Source organism: Artemia franciscana, chromosome 8 (assembly GCF_032884065.1).
Source record: "Artemia franciscana chromosome 8, ASM3288406v1, whole genome shotgun sequence".
In the NCBI taxonomy this organism is placed as follows: domain Eukaryota; kingdom Metazoa; phylum Arthropoda; class Branchiopoda; order Anostraca; family Artemiidae; genus Artemia; species Artemia franciscana.
Window position 1 is genome coordinate 51,549,925 of NC_088870.1, and position 20,630 is coordinate 51,570,554.

Below are 20,630 nucleotides of genomic sequence, written 5' to 3' on the forward strand. Positions count from 1 at the left end.
CTTATTTTCATTACTCATATGAAAGTGTTTGTCCCCTCCCCTTTATACCTCGCTCTTTACATTAAATCTGAAATTTTGTCTCAAATCCTTAAGAATCACCCCAGAATCACAAAGACCGTAGATTAATAGTTGAAGTTATTAATAATACTTGTGCGTAAAGACCGAGGTATTTAGGAGGAAATAATCCCCTCATAAACGTAATAATTTCTGTTCATTTTGAGCTTTAATCTATTAGTTTTTGACGCTGATCCTTACTTTCAGTTGAAAAAACTTTTTTCCTTTTTATTTGGTCATTGTTTGTTTTTTTAAATAATACAGGAAAATCCTGCACCCCCTTCATAGAATTTCTCTTTCCCCATGAAAAATACTTCCAAGGAAAGATCCTTCCGCGTAACTCCCACACATCAGCCCCCCAACCGAAAATATCCCCATGAAAATGTCTATACACTTTCCAATAACCATTACTGTATGTAAAAACTGGTCAAAGTTTTGAACTTGCAGCCCCTCCCAGGAGATTGTGGGGGGAGTACGTCGCCCAGGAAGACATAGTTTTTATCTTTTCTGATTATGTTGAACAAAATGGCTCTCTCAAAATTTTGATATTTTGACTTTGGGATAAAAATAAGCGTGGGAGAGGGCCTAGGTGCCCTCCAATTTTTTTGGTCACTTAAAAAGGGCAATAGAACTTTTCAATTACGTTAGAATGAGCCATCTATCGACATTCTAGGACCACTTGGTTGATACGATGACCCCTGGGGAAAAAAAATAAATAAAAAAATAAACACGCACCCGTGATGTGTCCTTTTGGCAAAAATATGAAATTCCACATTTTTGTAGATAGGAGCTTGAAATTTTCGCTACAGGGTTCTCTGATACGCTGAATGCGATGGTGTGATTTTCGTTAAGATTATGCGACTTTTTGAGGGTGTTTCCCCCTATTAAACGAATTAAGGCAAATTTTCTCAGGCTCATAAAATTTGATGACAAAGACTAAATTTGATGAAACTTATATATTTAAAATCAGCATTAAAAGCCGATTATTTTGATGTATCTTTTAGCATCAAAACTCCGTTTTTTAGAGTTTTGTTTACTACTTAGCCGGGTCGCTCCTTACTACAGTTCGTTACCACGAACTGTTTGATACAGAGTCGGCATGCAACTGGAAGTGGAAGAGAGATTCAGTGCAAATCGGATTCGAAAGAAAATTCAAGGAAATTCGCGTCTGCTAATTTTACAGATATTTAGCGGTAACATTTGAAAAAAGTAGAAAGCTAATACACAGTAAAATCGCTAGGTCCATTTTTGTACCCTGAACCTGTCTAAAGCTTTTGACAGTATTTATCATTCTCAAGTTATGTTTTCCCTTGTCAGTTCAGGAGTCAACGTTTTGTCGTTCAGGTTCTTAAGTTTTGGTATAGTAATTCCCACATTCGGTTAAGTTTCACTCTAATTGTTATGGGAATATTCCAACCCGCTTGGAAGTGCGTCAAGGTAGTGTTCTTTCACCGTATCTTTTCAGTATTTGTATCCGCAGTGTGTTATACAAATTATGCCCTTTCTTTTTGTAATTTGGTAAATGTCTCTTGTATTGCATATGCGGATGATATACTTCTAGATCTAGCCGTTCTAGATCTAGCCTCTCGAATTCCGTATCATCTATTTCAAAACATTTCAAAACTGTTTAGTCTGTCATTGAATATTGATAAGTGTGAGTACCTAGTCTTTAATGCAAAGTCTATGCCATTTGAAATCCGCGTTCTAACTTCTCCATCCATTGTGTCTCTGATTTGCGGCGGTCAAGCATTCATATTTATTGGAATCTACTAGCTTTTAGATCAATATTGTACGGCATATTAAAAAAAACTTAAAGCGGGTTATAGTAGAATAGTAGCTAATCGTGGTCATTATTATCTAAAAGCGCTTGCTTTTCGATTGCTATACACTAGTTTTGGCGACCACTCAATACTTTTCCTATATGGTATTTCACCTATCCTGAAAAAAAGACAAGATCTGGCTGAATTGTGTATATTATATTTCCGCTATTGTAAGTTTCTGTTTCATTTACCCCGGTCTTATAGGAAAAAGAAAATAATTCGGTATTTCGGGGCTTCTGACATTATTACTTCTTTGCGGAAGTTAGGCTCGAAATTAGAAAAGGATTATATTTTTTCTTCGGGCCCCTCCCACCTCTTAGTTCGTTTATTTTCCATTAGTTTTCACCTGTTTTCGCTTTATAGTTTTGTTATCTCTTAGCATTTCTTTCGTTAGTTGAGTTATGGTTGTGGTATATATGTTTTATCCCTCGTATAGTTGTGTTATTTTCAAATTATACTCCATAATAGAGAGGCTCCAAACACCCAGCATTGTATATTAAGCTCTGAATTTGACGTTTTTTTCTAACTTGACCAGATTCGTCCTGCGCCCTGCGCCCTTTTCATTGAATTTTTCTTCCCCAATGACATATTTCTCCAAGGAAAGATCCTCCCACATAGCCCCCTCCCCTCAACCCTACCCCAAAAACCAAAAAAATCCCCTGAAAACGTCTGTACACTTCCCAATAACCATTATTATATGTAAACACTGGTCGAAGTTTGTAACTTGCAGCCCCTACCCCAGGGACTGTGGGGGAGTATGTCATCCCCAAAGACATAGTTATTATGGTTTTCGACTATGTTGAACAAAATGGCTATCTCAAAATTTTGATCCGTTGACTTTGGGAAAAAAATGAGAGTGGGAGGGGGCCTAGATGCCCTCCAATTTTTTTGGTCACTTAAAAAGGGCACTAGAACTTTTCATTTCCGTTAGAATGAGCCCTCTTGCGACATTCTAGGACACTTGGTCGATACGATGACCCCTGGGGAAAAGAAAAAAAAACAAAAAAAACAAAAAACAAACAAACAAATAAACACGCACCCGTGATTTGTCTTCTGGCAAAAAATACAAAATTCCCATTTTTGTAGATAGGAGCTTGAAACTTCTACAGTAGGGTTCTCTGATACGCTGAATCTGATGGTATCGTTTTCGTTAAGATCCTACGACTTTTAGAGGGTGTTTCGCCCTATTTTCCTAAACAAGGCAAATTTTCTCAGGCTCGTAACTTTTGATGGGTATGACTAAACTTGATGAAACTTATATATTTAAAATCAGCATTAAAATGCGATTCTTTTGATGTGGCTATTGATATCAAAATTCAATTTTTTAGAGTTTTGGTTACTATTGAGCCGGATCGCTCCTTACTACAGTTCGTTACCACGAACTGTTTGATTCTGGAGTTGTACTAACAGGGCTTTAGGGCTATCAACATTTAGTGCACGTTCTGTTTTAGCTCAAGATCTGATGCAGAACTTCTAAAGTGGGATATTTGGTATGGATAGAAGACGAGTTATGTAGCAAAAAGTCACTCTGAGATTTGTTGCGGAAGAGGTTCTAATCAGTTCAAGATATTTATTCGAAGATAGATCATTGGACAAATTAATCTAAAGTAGATGAATCCCATCGAGTCTCTTTATAGTTTCACATTTATTTTTAAAAGTTAATCTTGGCCGTTCACGTTGCACCTTTAATTGGTGAACAGGATATTCATTTGTTTTCAACACATTAAAGTTGATCATCCTTGTATCAGATCACTTTTCAATTTCATAAAGATACATCTGTAGGGAATAGGAGGCTTGTCTTAGGTCTTCCGACTTAAAGATGGCTGAGTTTTTCGTATTACCGTCGGCAAAGCGTTGTAGAGGCCCGAAAGGTCGTCTCTCATGTCTTTTATGTAGATAAGGAAAAGTAAATGTCCCAAGACGCTGTCTTGGAGAAACTCCACCTTCACAGTATACTCTTGAGAAAAACCGTCTAGAAAAACCCGTAGTAACCGATCTAAGAGAAAAGTTCCTTAAAAGCAAGCATCCACAAATATCTTAAGCATAGACTTTCTTTAGCAGGTCAGGTGCCATACTCTGTAGAAAGCTTTGATAGTGTTGAATGAAAAGAGTCAAATGTCGTAATTGGTTTCCATTAGTTCAATATAATCCTTATGCTGCGCAATTTTGAAATCTAATGGTTAGTAATTCCTCCAGAATCCATATTGGTAATCACCTAGGAGGTCATTTGATTCTAGGAACTGATGAACTGTTCTATGTAAGAAGTTTGCAACTATTTACCAGCTCATTATGGGAGTTTCATACTTCTAAATGACCTCACGGTTATTAGATCACCATCTGGCTTTAGAGAAGGTGTAATATTGTTGGATCTTTATGTCTCTGGGACATATTCAGAATGAAAGTAAATTAAAAAAAGCAATGCAAATTGTAACACTATTTTGGCGCTTTAGAATCTGTAGGACAACCTTCGGTATAATATCAGAACGTTTGGCTTTGGTCTCATCAAGTTGTTGTAAAATACGAAATATCTTTGGAGCAGAATATTGACACCATCCAAGACAGTAAAGGCTCTCTCCGAGAAATTCAATGCTTCTCTTGCATCTTTATCTAGATTTGAGAATTCAGTAATGGCCATAGCAAGACCTCCAACTTTTTCCTGGATATCTTGTACAACGGGCTTGTTAATATCTAGAATTGGAATTGAGTATCCCATGGATGACAGTAGGGCGTACTTAAAAATTCTCCATCAACTTTTTGCCGAAGCATGTTGAACCTTGGGGGCAAGTTTCTCCTTAAGCAGAAACCAGGACTGCCAAACTACAAGAACTGCATTCCTGCGATTGTCGTTAATTGCAATCCCATTTTCTTGGGTATTTGAAAGCAGTCTTTGCTTTTGTGTCTATTGCTTTAAATCTGATAGCTTCTTAAACTGGGTGTTGACAGAATGTTTGTCTTTGCTGGACTCCTGGATCGACTTTGAGGGAATATGTTTTTCAACAGAGTCGATTGTCACCTGCTGGCACTTATTTCTAGCTTGCTTTAGCTTTTTGAGGAGAAAGGGTCTCCGCCACCGAGAACAATGAGTTTCTTAAACCATCCAAAATAAACCCATTTGTATAACTAGATTAGGTGCTCAAACTTTATTAGAGGTGGAATACGAAGGTTTTCACCTACAATGACGACAACATAGTCACTTTGAAAGCTTGAGCTTCTACTTTCAACGAGCTGGAGTGATTTGTAAGGAAAAGGATAAGACAAGATAATCCATTTGGGTCGTTATCCGTGTCAAAGTCGACAAGTTGAGCCAGACCTTAAGAGAGAGATAGATCATATACTTATCATCCCACATTGAAAGTATTTTTTGCTTCAAAGCAAAATGCTATGAGGCACGTTGAAGTCGCCATGGATGATATTAGCAGATTTAACGTACTTGCCACGAATGTTTTAAAGAGAGACTTCATGACTTTCAAGGAATCTGGCAAGTTGGAGGGTTATATACGGTACCAACGATCACAGACATATTTGGAAGCGATACCCTAATTCACAGAGCATTTTGGATTGCTTAATAGGAATCAAGCTTCAGGCCTGAATTTCAGGCTTTCAAACTTTAATGAAAATGCATGAATACTTAAATCTTGCAAAATTTATATAGTAACACACAAAACAGTGGCAAAAAATAGAAAATAATGACAAAAGAGAAAAAAAAGAAAGAAAAAGGAAAAGAGAGAAGGACAAACAAGAAAGTTGAATATTATGAGGTATGTTTTCTTTAAATACAACAAAAAAGAAGTTCGATCTAGAAGAAAACTGTGCAACTGCATAAACTGTCAAAGGACACAATTTGAAATTTATATTAATCATGTTTTAACTTGAACAACCAGCTTAGGTAAATATCTGCATTAAGGAATTCTACCCAGCCTGTCTCCTTCCTTCTTTATTATGCAAAGATATGATCTCGACTGTACGACCCAAATAGCAGAAATTGATCACTAAAATTTAATTCCTACCAAAATTTATATCTACCTGGGTGGTTTCAAGTTATTTTTCACAGGAAACCCTTATATTATAAACATTTTTACAAAGTATTTACATTTTTCCAAATAATTGAGATGCAGAGGGTAAAATCGATTACTTGATTGTTGATTTAATTTGGCATGCAACTGCTTGTTAATTAATACTTTTAGAGAGTAATATCAGATATGATTGCTGGTTGCTGTTAGCGTTTATTTTTAGTAAAATAATATTATTATGTTATGTTATAAATAAAATGCTATAGTTAGAACTTTTATGTTAGAAGATAAATGGGGTATCATAGGGAAAATAAAGACGAGAGGGGATACAAGATGCCTAAACTAAAAAAATTATTACTTGTCAAAGTTCTATCCAAGACAAAAAATATAATGGATACAGACTTTTTAATATATAACTTATATTAATAAAAAAAAATTCCCAGAGCATAATTAAAAACACGTAAAACTTGTGAAAATTAAACAAAGAAAAAATATCCTGAAAAAAAATTATAAAAGATAAAATATAAGCTATCAATCAATCAATTCAATTTTTTCAAAACGGGCAGCAGACAAGCCAATATTCGTTTATTCTTCAAAACATATATATATATATATATATATATATATATATATATATATATATATATATAAATGTATATATATATATATATATATATATATATAAATGTATATATATATATATATATATATATATATATATATATATATATATATATATATATATATATATATATATATATAATTTATAGTCAATAGTTATGAAATAGTTCAAATTAATTCTAGTCAACCACTTGACATGTCACAACACAAATATATGTACAATCCATAGTCATCCCTTATAAGATAATTTAAAATAAATCCAATCGTCCACTTTTAATTAGTAAAGAATAACTGACTAGTCAAAATATAATATAACTATATAACTAATGAACTAAAGCTTTAGCTATTCTTGCTTCATAAAAGTAACATTAAGAAATTTAGTACAAAGTTTTTCAAATATCTGTTTCTAGACACATTGATTGGTATACAAGGTATAGCTTCTGCCACTGCTCTTGGTGGTCTTTCTCGATGTGGTTTGACATTGGGAGCAGCACGTGTCAATGGGATGTGCTATTCAGCACCTCTGTAACAAAAGGAAGCGAAAGTTTTGTCAACGGCTAGCAAGGGAATTTAGGCCAAACTATTCAAGGAGGGCTTATTATGGGACTTTGCAAGTTTTGAAAATACCAACAATGCCCGAATTTGAACTCTCTCAATCGCGTCCGACTGGTCCTGTGTTAGGCTATAATGCCCAACGGGGGAACAGTATTCAAGGAAAGACCGTATAAAAGAAGTATGAACTATTAAAAAGGTGATCTGATGGAATTGCGTGTCGAGACAGCAGCTTCAAGGATAGATTTCAAGGATTTCTGGGTAAAAGTAAAAAGAACCATTGATTATAGAAAGGCAGGGGGTATTGTAATCACTTCCAGAGGGGGGAGGGGGGTCTTAGAGGTAATTTAATATCCGTTAAAAGCTATTTCTGAGGAATTCTAATGAAAAATCCATGTTTAATTGAGCGAGACTATCCATATTCACACCACCGTGATAAAATGTGGCTGGATCACCTTACCATGCTAATCTGGGGGGGGGCAAGGGTAGCATACAACTTATATTAATGAACCAAATCTACAAAGAATTATGAAAAATTATGAAAAATTCACTTAAAACTCAAGAAACAAAAAAACATGAAAAATATTTATAAAGGATAAACAATTAGTAAAAAGAACCATAAATTAAAGAAATTAGATGTCTTACCATGCAATTCCAAAGGGGGAGCCATGCTATTAGACAAAAATTTAAGTATTATTAAGAGGTATTATGGAAAGTTCTACAAAAATTCTCTCATTTCCTTTAACTGAGTGTTAGATTTTAGTCGCCCAACTGCTTAAAAATTCTTTTAACACGCTCACCTTAACTTTAAGCTATGGAACATGTTAATTCAAGCTATTAATGTAAGCGCGGCAATTAATGGATGACTCCCGACATCCCTATAACACATTTTATTATTCCTAAGACAATTCCAGACATCTCTCGATAAAAGGTTATGCTTAAAATCAATTGATTCGTGTTTTCGTAAGCCAACCCTTTCGTGATGCCCCCAAAACACTTCACACCACCTCGGTATAACGCAGCTTCCCCCCATGCAATCCACGTGGCACCAGTCATCATATCTAACGCAGTCTCAACCTTTCCGATAAGAAAGCTTATAAATCTAAAATTCAATGCTGTTTTTATTTGAATAGTGGTACTTGGCATCTCATTGCCAGAATCTGATAGTGAAGACAATGTACATAACTAAGAATATTAATAATTTCCTGAAAAAGCCTTGTTCTGATTTCCAGTGGTTTATAAATATAGTTTGCATGGTGGCACCCTGTGGCATCTCTCATTATCATTTAAGCGTTTTCTGACTCTTGAAGACCCCAATAAATATATGTTTATGTTTTGTTGCTATTTTTTTGGCTGATAATTCCTAAGCCCCGTCAAACAATGGATTGCACCTACTCCCTTGCCCCCTCTACGGGAATGCTCCCCGCACCAGTTTCGCCACCAATAGAATATATGGCTGCCTTTTGACAACCCAGTTATACGCATTATCATTACTAAGACATTTTCAGGTATTTTTTTTAATATAATTATGCTTAGAGTCCAATGATTCGTTTTTTTTTAAGTAAACCTTTTTCTCATACCCCAAAAAACTTTCACATCAGAATTAGCAGCTGCCCTCCTTGTCATCTACGTGGCAAACCTTCATTACTTCTAAGACATTCTCAACCTTTAGCCAAAAAAAGCTTAAAAATTAAAATCGAACATTATTTTATTTGAACAGTGGGACAGTTTGAACAGTGATAGTTCAAGGCTCTGTGTGGACTTACCATGTCAATTCACACCAAAGTGTCACAATATTAATGGTCTTCTGGCACTCTCTCGTCAGGCACAAAGACAGTCAGACACACAGGGACGGAGAGAGATACGGAAAGAAACAGAAGAAAAAACGCAAAACCAGGCAGTTAGAAACAAAGGTTCAGAAATAATGACAAAAGCACAGTGGGGGGGGGGGGGAAGCACACACACTGTCTGACAAACAGGAACAAAAACAATAAAAACCTAGAGATTGGCAGAGAAACAAAAACTCGAAGAGCGAAAAACCCACAAACCCCACACACAACCACACAAAGTGAAATGCATAAGTTCACACACAGCCAGACAAAATAGGATGGTAAAGACACAGAGAGAGAGAGAGAGAGAGAGAGGGGAGAGAGAGAGAGAGAGAGAGAGAGAGAGAGAGAGAGAGAGAGAGAGAGAGAGAGAGAGAGAGAGAGAGAGAGAGAGAGAGAGAGAGAGAGAGAGAGAGAGAGAGAGAGAGAGAGAGAGAGAGAGAGAGAGAGAGAGAGAGAGAGAGAGAGAGAGAGGGGGGGGGGGGGGGGAGAGAGAGAGAAAGACAGAGAGAGAGAGAGAGAGAGAGAGAGACAAAAGCACACAGAAGTAAAACATCACATAAATATATGTACACACATACACGCGCACACACACGCAAAGTGACTCAAAGGAAAAAACATAGTCACAGAACCAGAGAGCTAGAAATACAGGCACACACACAGTGTCAGAAACACAGGCACGGACAAAAATACAAAGAGGGAAAACGCACACAAACAAAGACAGACACAACCACACAAAATTGGACAGACAGCCACGCAGACAGAGTCAGACACACAGCTACAAAGAGAGAGACAAAGCATATACAAGTAAAACACACACACGCACACACAACAAAATTTCCACAACAGTTCTGGATGTTCTCAAAAAAGATGAATCAAAGCTATATTTTAATTCTGAATTTTTTCAGAGAAGAGAAAAAAGTTAGACGTCTGTTCAACTGCCAGGTAGGATAAGTCTTTAAATTGTACTTCCTGATCTGTCCATCAAATTGGCAATTATTTGACGCTCTTTTCATTAGAGAGTCTTTTTCACCAAGTACACAGACATATACAATTGTCCCTAGGTGTAAACATATAAAATAGACTTAAGCAATATATATGAAAGAAGTTTATTGCAATAAAAGCATATCTTTGAAGAAAATATACATAAAAGATGAGAATTGAAATGAAATCCCATTTTCTTCATATTATAAGCACAAAATTTAAATCAAACATCAATACTAAGATTGCAACTTAATATAAAATTGTTAATATCAAATCAATCCGGTATATCTACTTTTCTTCTAAGTAAAAACCTCCCTTCCCCATTGGATACTTCCCTTCCCTTCCCCTTAAGTTAAAAATAATTAAAAACTTCGCTTACGCCTTTGGATACACCATATGCATGAATAACTTTCCCAAGATCATAAAATTGAAAAAATCACTCTGGGACCACCAAACTTAATTTCCATTCAAAAATTCAGAGGATGGGAGTTCTGTATAAATTATATTGTCTATCATCCCTTGTCTGAAGCCTTTTTTGCGCAAACAACTTTTTAGATTTTACTATACTATTTTTTCTTCGATTTATTCATTTTTCAATACTGATTTTTACATATCTCACGATGTATTTTTTTGAACTAGGGCCCTACATAATTTTAGTATATGATAAGCTTAGGCTTTGAAAAGTTTTTTCAATGCATAAATTCGACAGGACTACATTCAAAATAATTACATGCACTTTTAAGGGGCGAAAAATAAACATTATTTTTAGCTTAGCTAAAATTTAGCTCAGCTTAATTTTCACTGATATAATTATTTAGCATAAATGTAGTTGTGAAGTTATTTAAAATAGCTTTAAAACTATTTTCACGGGCTCTTAAAAAAATAATGAGCACTATACACACCCTTATTTTGGCTTGACCTGAGATTAACAACCTTACATAAAGTTAAAATCTTAGTGTTGCAACGCCTGAAATCGTAACTGGCGTAAACGAATAACCGAACATTTCGAGAAAAATTCAATCGAATGTTTGCAACCTTACAGAACAATAATGATTGGAATAAAAATATAAAATTTTGACAAGCCTGTCATTATAGAGGAATGTTTGAATTTCCAAGAAAAATATAAAATTTTTTCGTCACAATAAGTTGTCAAATTATTGTTACGTCAATTGGGTTTTAACATTTGGTCAACTTGTCAGAAACATCAAAACCAATTCATGCGTTTTAAACACCAGACCTGATATTTACGGTATTCTGACCTGTAAGGTTGGAGTACAAACTGAATAATTTTTTTAAGTATTTCAAATAGAATATATTAACAAATGGATGCAAAAGAATGTTAAGGAACTGGTAGAGCTGAATGTCATTATTAGTCGTTTCATTTTTTCCCCAGTCTTGATATGGGACAGCCTTTTCTTCGGGTGGCTCTCAAATCTATTTTTCTTGGAGCCGGCTAGCTTACTTGAAACTTATTTGGTAGTTTCACGACCTTTCCTTTAAGCAAGCCCTGGAAAGTTGTTTTTGAAGAATTCTCTGTAGTAAATCATAGCGAAAACCAGCTTGATTCTTAAGAGACGCTCTATATGTTTCATCTTCTCTTCTGGCAAGTTCATTACCCAAAGGATAGACTTTGGAGCCTCGAAGTTCTCATATAGGCGTACACTTACCTATAAAATATCTTTCACCATCGCTCTCTGAAAGGTTCTTCCTGGTACAGTTTGGTCAATTTTACGATGGTCTCCTGAAAAACCCTCTTTGCACTATTCTCTTATACAGAAATTCTGGCCGAATTAGAGCCATTTGTTTTTGAGAAAGATACTTCTGAATAAGTTTTATAGGTTTTGGAGCATGCCTGGAATACAGAAAATGTGATGGATGCATCTGAAAGATCATATATGGATTTAGTCACTTTACTTTGGTAAGTCTTTTGACTAGGTCTTGAATAGGAGAGTATCCAGACTCACAATGTTCAATAATAATTTCTCAACCTGTGAATTTTTGAACAGGATGTTTGGCATATTGCAGTTTATGATGGAGTTTCTATTTTGTGGAACATATGAATCTGACCATATTTTTGCTTCCTAATGTTCGGAAATCTCTGAAATACTTTATCGAGAATAGCTGCCAAAGCACTTACATATCATGTCCTCTCCTATTACCTGCTTTTCGGACCAAATGGAATAGTAAATTTTGCTGATAGACTCCCCTGGGTTCTTGTCAAATCTTGTTTAGCTGTGAGGATGTAAACAGTAATCTTTTGCTTGTAAAAAAAGAAGAGATATTTCCTTTGGTTGCAAAAAAAACATTGTCTAGATCAAATAAGAGAACTGCCACTGATTGATTAGAATGGCTCTTAATCTCCTCCTCTCTAGTCTATGATTTTCCTTTCACTTTCTTTTCGTGGTTCAACCGAACTGATTTTAGTAATTCAATGCCGTTTCTACAAGCAATCTTTACTTATTCACATTTGTCACGTGTCTCACTTTTTGGGAACATGGAAGTCCAATTTAAATTCTGTCTTAAAAACTTTACATAAGCTGTTATTCTCATGGGCTTTTCAGAATCAAAGGCATTTTTTCATAAACTTGAAACATTTTTCCCAAATCTTCACTGCTGTCAAGATATTCACAAGAAGTCGAAGTCTTGGACCGACAGTAATGAGACTTCACTTTTGGAAAAGACATAATATGTTTGCGAACGCTCTTTAAAGATCAGTGCTTATTACGTATGCAGGTGGTGGTGTTCGTTTGGGACTAGGTACATCATCAGAAGTCTTGATATTAAATGCATAATAAATAAGTTTTTTCTCGATGTCCAATGTTGACATGAAAAAGTTTTTGCATACGCAGTGTGTGTAGCCCACGTCTGATACTTCCAATTTCATAAATGACTTTCAGTATCTTCAATTAGTTTCTCCACATTTGCTGCAGTAGTAAATAATTTTTTATTTAATATTCTGTTTCATATATTTGTTTTTTTTTACGTTTTCTAAATATTTTTTTTAAGAAAGTACGAGCGAAAGTGCAGATAAGTTAAAAAGTCCTCTGTTAAAAGTACACAACTGATACGTCAATTACGTTTCCAACAGAATGAAAATACCTTAAATTACGCAAACATGATGCCATGCGCTAAAACATAGTCCAGATTCAGAAAGAACACAAAATTTCACACTAGTTGGCACTAATAACTCAATTTCACAAAGAACTGCCTAAATCACAAATTCCTCTTCAAGGCGACCATTGACTTTTAAAGGGTTTCGAATAAAAATGAATCTAATTGATTTGAAAGTGAAAAGCAACATCAAAGCTCAATACAATGTCAGGCTATGCTTCTGTTATTAAAAATCTTATCTCTTGATGTAGTTCAACCGCTTTTTGTATGCAGTGACATACGCGATTACGTTTAAAGATTGGATCTTCGCTTCTCTTTGTAAATCTAGAACTCCTTGTAAATCTTGAAAGTAAACAAGAGAAAATCACCTCCTCTACTATTTATAATAATGTCATCCTAAGAGATCAGGGGGATTTATGATTTACTGCAAATTGAAAGGTGTTAGTGTATCTTTTTTATGTTCTGCGGATGACGTTCTTAGTTTGGAATTTTTCTTTTGGAAATTTCTAAGAATTATAATGAGATCTAAGTTTGTCTACATGGAGCTAAGTCTAAAGCGCTATTATATAATTTCATCTATCCTGAAACCGCTGATAGATTGAATCTTGGTGATATTCATGTTATACCCCTGCAAGAACTTGCTTACCTTGGATTACCCATGGATAAATTCCTAAAGTCAACTCAGAAATTACTTACTGCCCTAACGGAATGTAATATCCGTAATGCGTATACTTGCGTAGTTTGATCACGGCTGAATCCTGGTAAACACCAACTTGTGACAGTATACAATGCTATTTCTCTTTCTTAGATTATATACCTTGTTCATTTATGGGATATTTTTGACCAATCAGATAAAAAAGAAATAAGGGGGGCCTATTTCAAATATTTAAAGAATATTTTTTTCATAACAAAATATCTTTTTCTTTGGGTTCCTCCATGGACTAGGCATGTATAACTGTGGAAAAGTTAAAGCTTGTCAGATCCTCTTGATGCTTGAAAAACGCTTTTTTCCAAGCTTACAGAGCATCTGTCGAACAATCCTTGGAAAGATTTTTTGTTTTAATGCTAGTTTCATTTTCTTGGCTGAGTTATTATTATTTTTCTATTGTATTTATTTTTTTGATTCATTTAAAGAGGTTTACCTACTTTGGACTGGCTTACTTGGCTGAAATGTTTGTTTTGTTCAATTTTTAGTTTGAATGTATTTATTCCAGTTTCGTGTGTGCTTTTTGTTTATTTTCTTTCTTTTTTCATACTCAATCGCCATGTGTTAGATTTTTGAAGGGTTATAAAATAAATTAACTAAAATTAAAACGAACAAAACTATTTCATGTGTAAGGTCTACTGCTGCTTCCCTATTTCCAGCTGTTTACGCCAAAGTCTCATATTTTGTTCCAAATCTATAAAACAGTATCCTAAGACACAAGAGCCATGCAATTATAGTAACAAGCTTTTTTAAAGCAACGAAAAATAATAGCATTAGGATCAAGGGTGTATCAAGAAGAAGTCTAAGGCATTAGTAATTTATGTTCACATTAAATGTTGATATAGTTCCTTTCACTCAATGCTGCATATTTATCTTATTCACTCACTTTTCAATATTGGATAGGGGTAACAATATCTGTTTTGAATCTTGTTTAGAAGTTGCCCTCACTCAAGCATTGGCTTATTACGGCAATAAACGGTACCACAATCTCATTGCTGCATGCTTTGACCAGTTTCATTTGTAGTTCTCCTGAAAATGAGGCTTTTGGCGCATCAATTTTTGAGAAAATGGTCTTGATGGTTTCTGCTTCAATGACTGAGATTTCAGTGAAGCTCGGAAGGTCAGGAAATAATGTAAGGCCGGGACATTCTGTACAGATTTTAGGAAAGTGATCGTTAATTTCGTTAGCGGTAAGTTTCTCTCTTATTTCATTTCTAATTCGACGTTTTCTTGCTTACTGCCGAGAATGTTCTATACTGTGCTATGGATTTTTTAAAGGTTGAAGATAGAAGCTACTCTAAATTAAAGTGACCGTGCTGCTAAAAAGCATACTTTATCTTTTTCCCCACGATATTATACAACTTTTTGGACTCTGCTATGTTAGAGCTGTATAAGTAATCCCACCTTAGGATCAGCTTTTTTGTATCCGGCACAATCCAGGGCCTTATTTCAGTTTCTTACTACCCGTTTCTTCTCAGGAAAATACTCTTCGAATATTTTCTGAAATTGGTTACAAAAGGCGTTTGTCATTTTTCAGCGGACGGTAGTCTGTTAATAAAGATCCAGTTCTGCAGTGTTAATATTTCCTTAAAGCTAGGGATCTTTTCATCCTTGATCGGTCGTTAGACTGCTGTTTTTTAATTGCTTTTCAACGTAGCAAATGTGACGGTCTCCAAATTACTGTTAGGTTGTCACTTAGACCGATGCTTGTTGTTATTTCTGGCTCTTTGTAACATTGCTCAAGGCTTGTGAAGACCATGCAAAGTAAATTACTGCCGTTGGTTGGAGACTCTACCACTTCTTTCAGTGATAGACAGGACTCAAACCATTAAGGCTTAATATCATTGAAGTCTCCACATGTCGCAGTACCAGTAGAGACGAAATTGTCCAAAAGTAGTCAACGGAGCACTGTAGGTAATTAACTAGAGTCTTCCAGATTTGTGCTTCGGGTGGGTGGCATACGACTCTAGAGATTAGTGATGACACCTCCTTGGGCAGGAAGCCCAGTTTTATCCAGACCCATATTACTTCCAGTTTTAGGTACATCGTATTAGTGGATTGAGTAATCAGGTAGGTATATTATTTCGAAAGAAAAAACCAACACCACCGCCAGGGCTGACTTCCTTTTGTTGTAACGACTTTCAAGGTAAATTACAATCGTTGTATCCATCGATGCTGAGTATATTGCTATTTTCTAGTCACGTTTTGGTGAGGCAGACCACGTCTATCCATTAAAATCACATTAAAAGATCCAGGTCCTTGATCGGTTTGTTACTGACCGGAAATTTGGCAGCATAACACAGAGAAATTCAGCTTATAATGTGGGAAGCCGAGAGCTGGTAACTGGTAGTTTCCCTAGTTGGCTGCGCTGTGCCTTTAGGTGGGAACGTGGTAACTGGGTAACAGAGTTGCCCAGGGGTGGCCGATAATTCACCATACTCCAGTTGGGAGGGGGATTTGGCCTGAATTGGACGTTGTGGCTTGGTCCTCCTGCAAAAAAGGGGGAGTAAATTGGTTATAAAGGATAAGAGAGAAGAATGTACGAGGTTCGAAATCTGAACTGGCATTTCTATAACTGGCAGTGTCAAGAGGTCTAGGGCTTATTTGTCAGTTTGGTCATAAGGTATATGGGATGTGTAAGAATCTAAAGTTTTTCTTTTGTGGGTAGTGCTTGAACGGACCATGTATGCAAATATTGGGGTGATAAAATGTGCACTTTTTTTCTGATACATTTCCATTCTAGAGAATGTCTGCAGGGATGAGAGATTTTGCAAACTTTGCCATCCCTACACCTGCCTTTAAAAAATATCTACAGATTCTCTTGTTCTTTCGTGGTGCATCATGTGTAGCCACAGGCAGTATCTTATTCTTGTGTGTCTTCAGCTCAGGTACTATAGGGGATACTAACAGATTAATTTTCATGTGCTGTAGTTGAATAATCGAAGCTTTGTCACGGATTACTGCTAAGAAGCTCTTTATCTCTGCTTCTTTGGGTTCCAGCTCCATTGCATGGGTAATATTTTTCTTTGCGGTCAGTGACAATTTCGATGAGGGACATTCTTCCAGGTTAATAACTCTTACGGGTGACGTTGTTTGCTGGACAGCTTTTGATCACCCTCTTTCGATAGCATTCTTATAAAAGGCAAATTAAGCATAAAATAAGCAAATCTTTGGCGTAAAAGCTCTGATGTGTCTCTGGCAACACTGGTTTTAAACTTCGAAATTATTCTTTAAGATGGCTATACTGGTATTTACTTTTTTCAATAAGATTAATCAAATTAAGGAAGAATAGCTGAAGAAAACGCATAAATCGTGCTCAACAAAGGGTAAGTTCTGATGTGTGACCCTCCCTCGATGACGGACTGGCAGTTGCAAATATATTCCAAGCGAAATAAATCTGCAATTTTATTCCACTATAACTAGGCAAGGTTTTCAACACTTTGCAAGAGAAGTAAGGGAGGCTTTGGAAGCTGTTTACCTTGTCCCCACAATTTAGGAGGCAAGTCTGGCAGGTACCAAGACTTTGCAAATACCTTTCTCACCCCTCTTCTGCTTACTTTTCTTCTCCTACCATTATCGTAGTGTAATTGCCTATAAAAATCGGGTAGTCTATAAATATCGGATAGTCTTAATTGTAAGTTGATTTTTATTTTAAGTTGTTTTTCTTTTATTTAATACTTTAGAAGAAGTTTTTTCAATCTATAGCATAAGAACAAAAATATTAAGATTCTCACGTTATTAAAAAGTGCTTGTCTCTTTTTATCTCTTTTAGATTCCAAGTTCTCAATCTCTTTTTTTTTCTCTCTACTATTGGTATCTTTGTCATTACTTCTAATTAACCTTGTCTTTGCGATTTTCAATAATTTTTTTTTGTCATTTGTTAAAAATTTAATGTTTTGTCGTGCGACAAAACCTGTATTTATAAAATCTAAAGTTTTACTATGAAAGTAATATGTTAAGTTTTCACCTATTTGTTCTATTGTTTAGAAGTCTTTTTTTTACATAATATGTTTTCGATAAAAGTTTTTAATCTATAGGTTCTAATACACACTTTTTAGGAATGTAGCTTCCTATTAAAAGTATTAACTTAAAATCTTGTGATATATCATTTGGGTGTCTTTCTTACTTCTCTAAAATAATGTTTTCAAATCCAAAGAAAGTTAACAAAAGAGTAAAATGAACCACAAACCATTATACTTAACATTCAAAGATTTATTCCAGTATATTATAAAACAAGAAATCAAGGGAATATTAATTTTATAGCTATTAAGACTTCATAGTCAATTTGATTTTATTATAGCTGTTTAATTTTACTTATAAGCTTTCTTATAAACTTTGTCACTCGTTTAGTGAAAATGTAGCTTTACAACCCCTTTTGAAGACCAGAACATAAATTACACTTTTGTGGAAAGAAAAAACATTTTTTTTATTTCAATATTCACGACTTAAGGTACTTAAAGGCATCTTGTATTACCTATATTCAATACTTCTCTATCCCATTAAAAATTACATCGCTTTAAAATCAAAAGATTTTAAATTTCTGCGAAACCATCTTTAGAAGGAGTCAACAGCTGGAATAACTTGCCCAGGAAGATTATTCCAGATAGAAGTAGAAACGCTGGATGAGGTTCTTCTTCAAGTACTCGGTTACGGGTGTGTCCCCTCTTAGATAATTTGATCCATTTAACCTTCCATTTAAAAGCTTGACTGAGCTATGTGTCGAGGCATATTCATCCCTATTTGCATTTCTCTGGATCTTTAGTAGTGGTGCTAGCAGTGTTGTTAGGGACACCAGCATACAGTAAGCATCCTTATTCATCTGGGGGTCTGATACTGGACTTTTAAACTAAGATTATCGAGCTGAATAGAAAACAATCCTTTCATCAAAAGTCACTCTGGACTGTTTTACGCAGTATGTTCTCACTTGTGTGGTTATGCCAAGTAAGATTCTTGGGGAAATGAATCACCAGTAGACGAAACTCGATTACTCTTTTTTTAGTTATATTGTGGAAAATGATTTGGGGTGTTCAAGTGGCACATTTTATTAGATAATAAGTAGCTTTTCAGATAGCTTTTCGGTTCTGTAAAGATCTATCAGTTGGAAATGGGAAGACTATTCTGGGTCTTTGTGCTTAGGGATGGCTAAGTGTGTCATGTGGTCATGCGGTCCATAAGTGTGGTCCCGAGACGTTGCCCTGGAAAACCCCTTTTTCACTGAATATTCCTGGGAAATAAACCAGTCATGGACAAACTGTACTGAACAATCTGAAATAAAGCTCTCTGGCTCTCTTAATTGGCATCTACGACGGCAAGTTTGGATTTTCTTTAGCAGGTCACAAAACAATACTCCGTTGTAAAATTTTCAACAAAATTTCAAAATGTAAAGTGAACCTGTAAAATACAAAGAGAGCCTTGCTTACAAGCCCTTTGAATTGAGTGACAGTGAAGAACTCTTGCAAAAATCCCTTAAAACACAATGTATGGTAAATGCATCAGCCCGAGAAAATAAGAAATATATGAGACAAATCTTAAAATTCAGAAAAAAAGTTAAAACCCTCAAAATATAAAGCAAAAAGGCTTTACTCAAAGAAATCCGAACTTGAAAGTCTAATGAATCTCAGTGACAACAAACAGCTCTCGAAAATACCCTGTTATTTTGCATTTAGACAAGTAAATTATATAATTATGAAACAAATATTAAAATAAGTAAAATGAATCGGTTAAGACTCTCAAAATAAAAAGCATAGAGGCCTAATTCAAAGACAGCCTGACTTAAGAGTATTCTGAAACTGATTGACAGGGAAGGTCTCTGAAAATAAACCCATAAAATACCCTGTGTGAGATATACATAAGCTAGTGAAAACAATAAAAATACAAAACAAATCTTATAATACAGCAAAAAACAGTTGAAACTGACTTCAAAAATTAAAAAATTGATAGAAGTATTATAAAAAAGAAATGACACCATGGAATCTGATATTTATCAATCCAGAAATAATAAATTCGATAATTTTTTTCAAAATATCTTTTTATCCAAGATATCTCTAAGAAACCCATGCTCCAATCCAATTCCACCAGGAACTCAAGATTTTACAATAAATTGTCAGCGGAAACAAGTTCTTAATAAAATTAAATTCTAAGTCTTGTCCTAAATTAAACTTGAATAAAGAATAAATCGAAGGAAGGTTTTGAACACTGCTAGTTCACAGGTAAAATAATACTCCTTGTATATTCCCACAACCCTCACTAATGTATCCCTGGCAGTATCAGAAAATAAATTTGGAGAAAAAAGAAAAGATTATTTTCTAGTCTTAGAAAAAAAAACGGTATCGTTGTTTATCGCTGTACCACTTTGCCCCTCGACCTTGAATTTTTTTTAATTCTCTGAATTAATTAAATCCAAAATAAATAAGAAATATGAAATAAATCTCAAAATACGGAAATAATCAATTCAAACCCTCAAAAATCTAGTATGCCCTTAGTCAACATGTTCTCCCGCTGTGCATAAAAACGGAAACAAAGTTTTAAAATACGAGAAAATCTTTACGAGTCCATAGCGATAGGGTTGCGAACTAAAAAGTCAGGTAGTATAGTGGGACTAGTGCTAAAGGCCCCTAGCAGTAGGCTTGGGAACAAAAATTTCTGGGAGGGATTGATGCTGCCCCACCACCCAATGACAATTAAAGAAGATAAATTTACAAAGGGTATAACCATGCAAAAGCAGTATATAGAGATACAAGATCCACAAAAACACACACAAACTCACTGCTAATGGGTGGATAATAGTGGGTCGGGTTTGACTTTCCATAGTTAGCCCAGTTTTCACTAATCTCAAAGCCCAACAAGCAGTGTATCCCGGTTATCCAGAATAAAATGAAATATGCTCTCTTTTCTTAAAATAAAAACTTAAATTCTACCAATTAGAAACTTGCATAAGTGACAG

General features: G+C 35.1%; 1 protein-coding gene and 1 long non-coding RNA gene across 2 annotated transcripts in view; both read right to left on the reverse strand.

Moving 5' to 3' along the window:
* Positions 1-20,630, reverse strand: part of LOC136030713 (uncharacterized) — a 239,685-nt gene that overhangs the window by 108,294 nt on the left and 110,761 nt on the right. The window lies entirely within an intron of this gene.
* LOC136029845 (uncharacterized) overlaps positions 14,350-20,630 on the reverse strand; it is a 33,077-nt gene continuing 26,796 nt past the window's right edge. The window contains exon 3 of the long non-coding RNA XR_010618129.1: positions 14,350-16,177. This is a non-coding gene — a long non-coding RNA (uncharacterized LOC136029845). The remainder of the gene's footprint in view (positions 16,178-20,630) is intronic.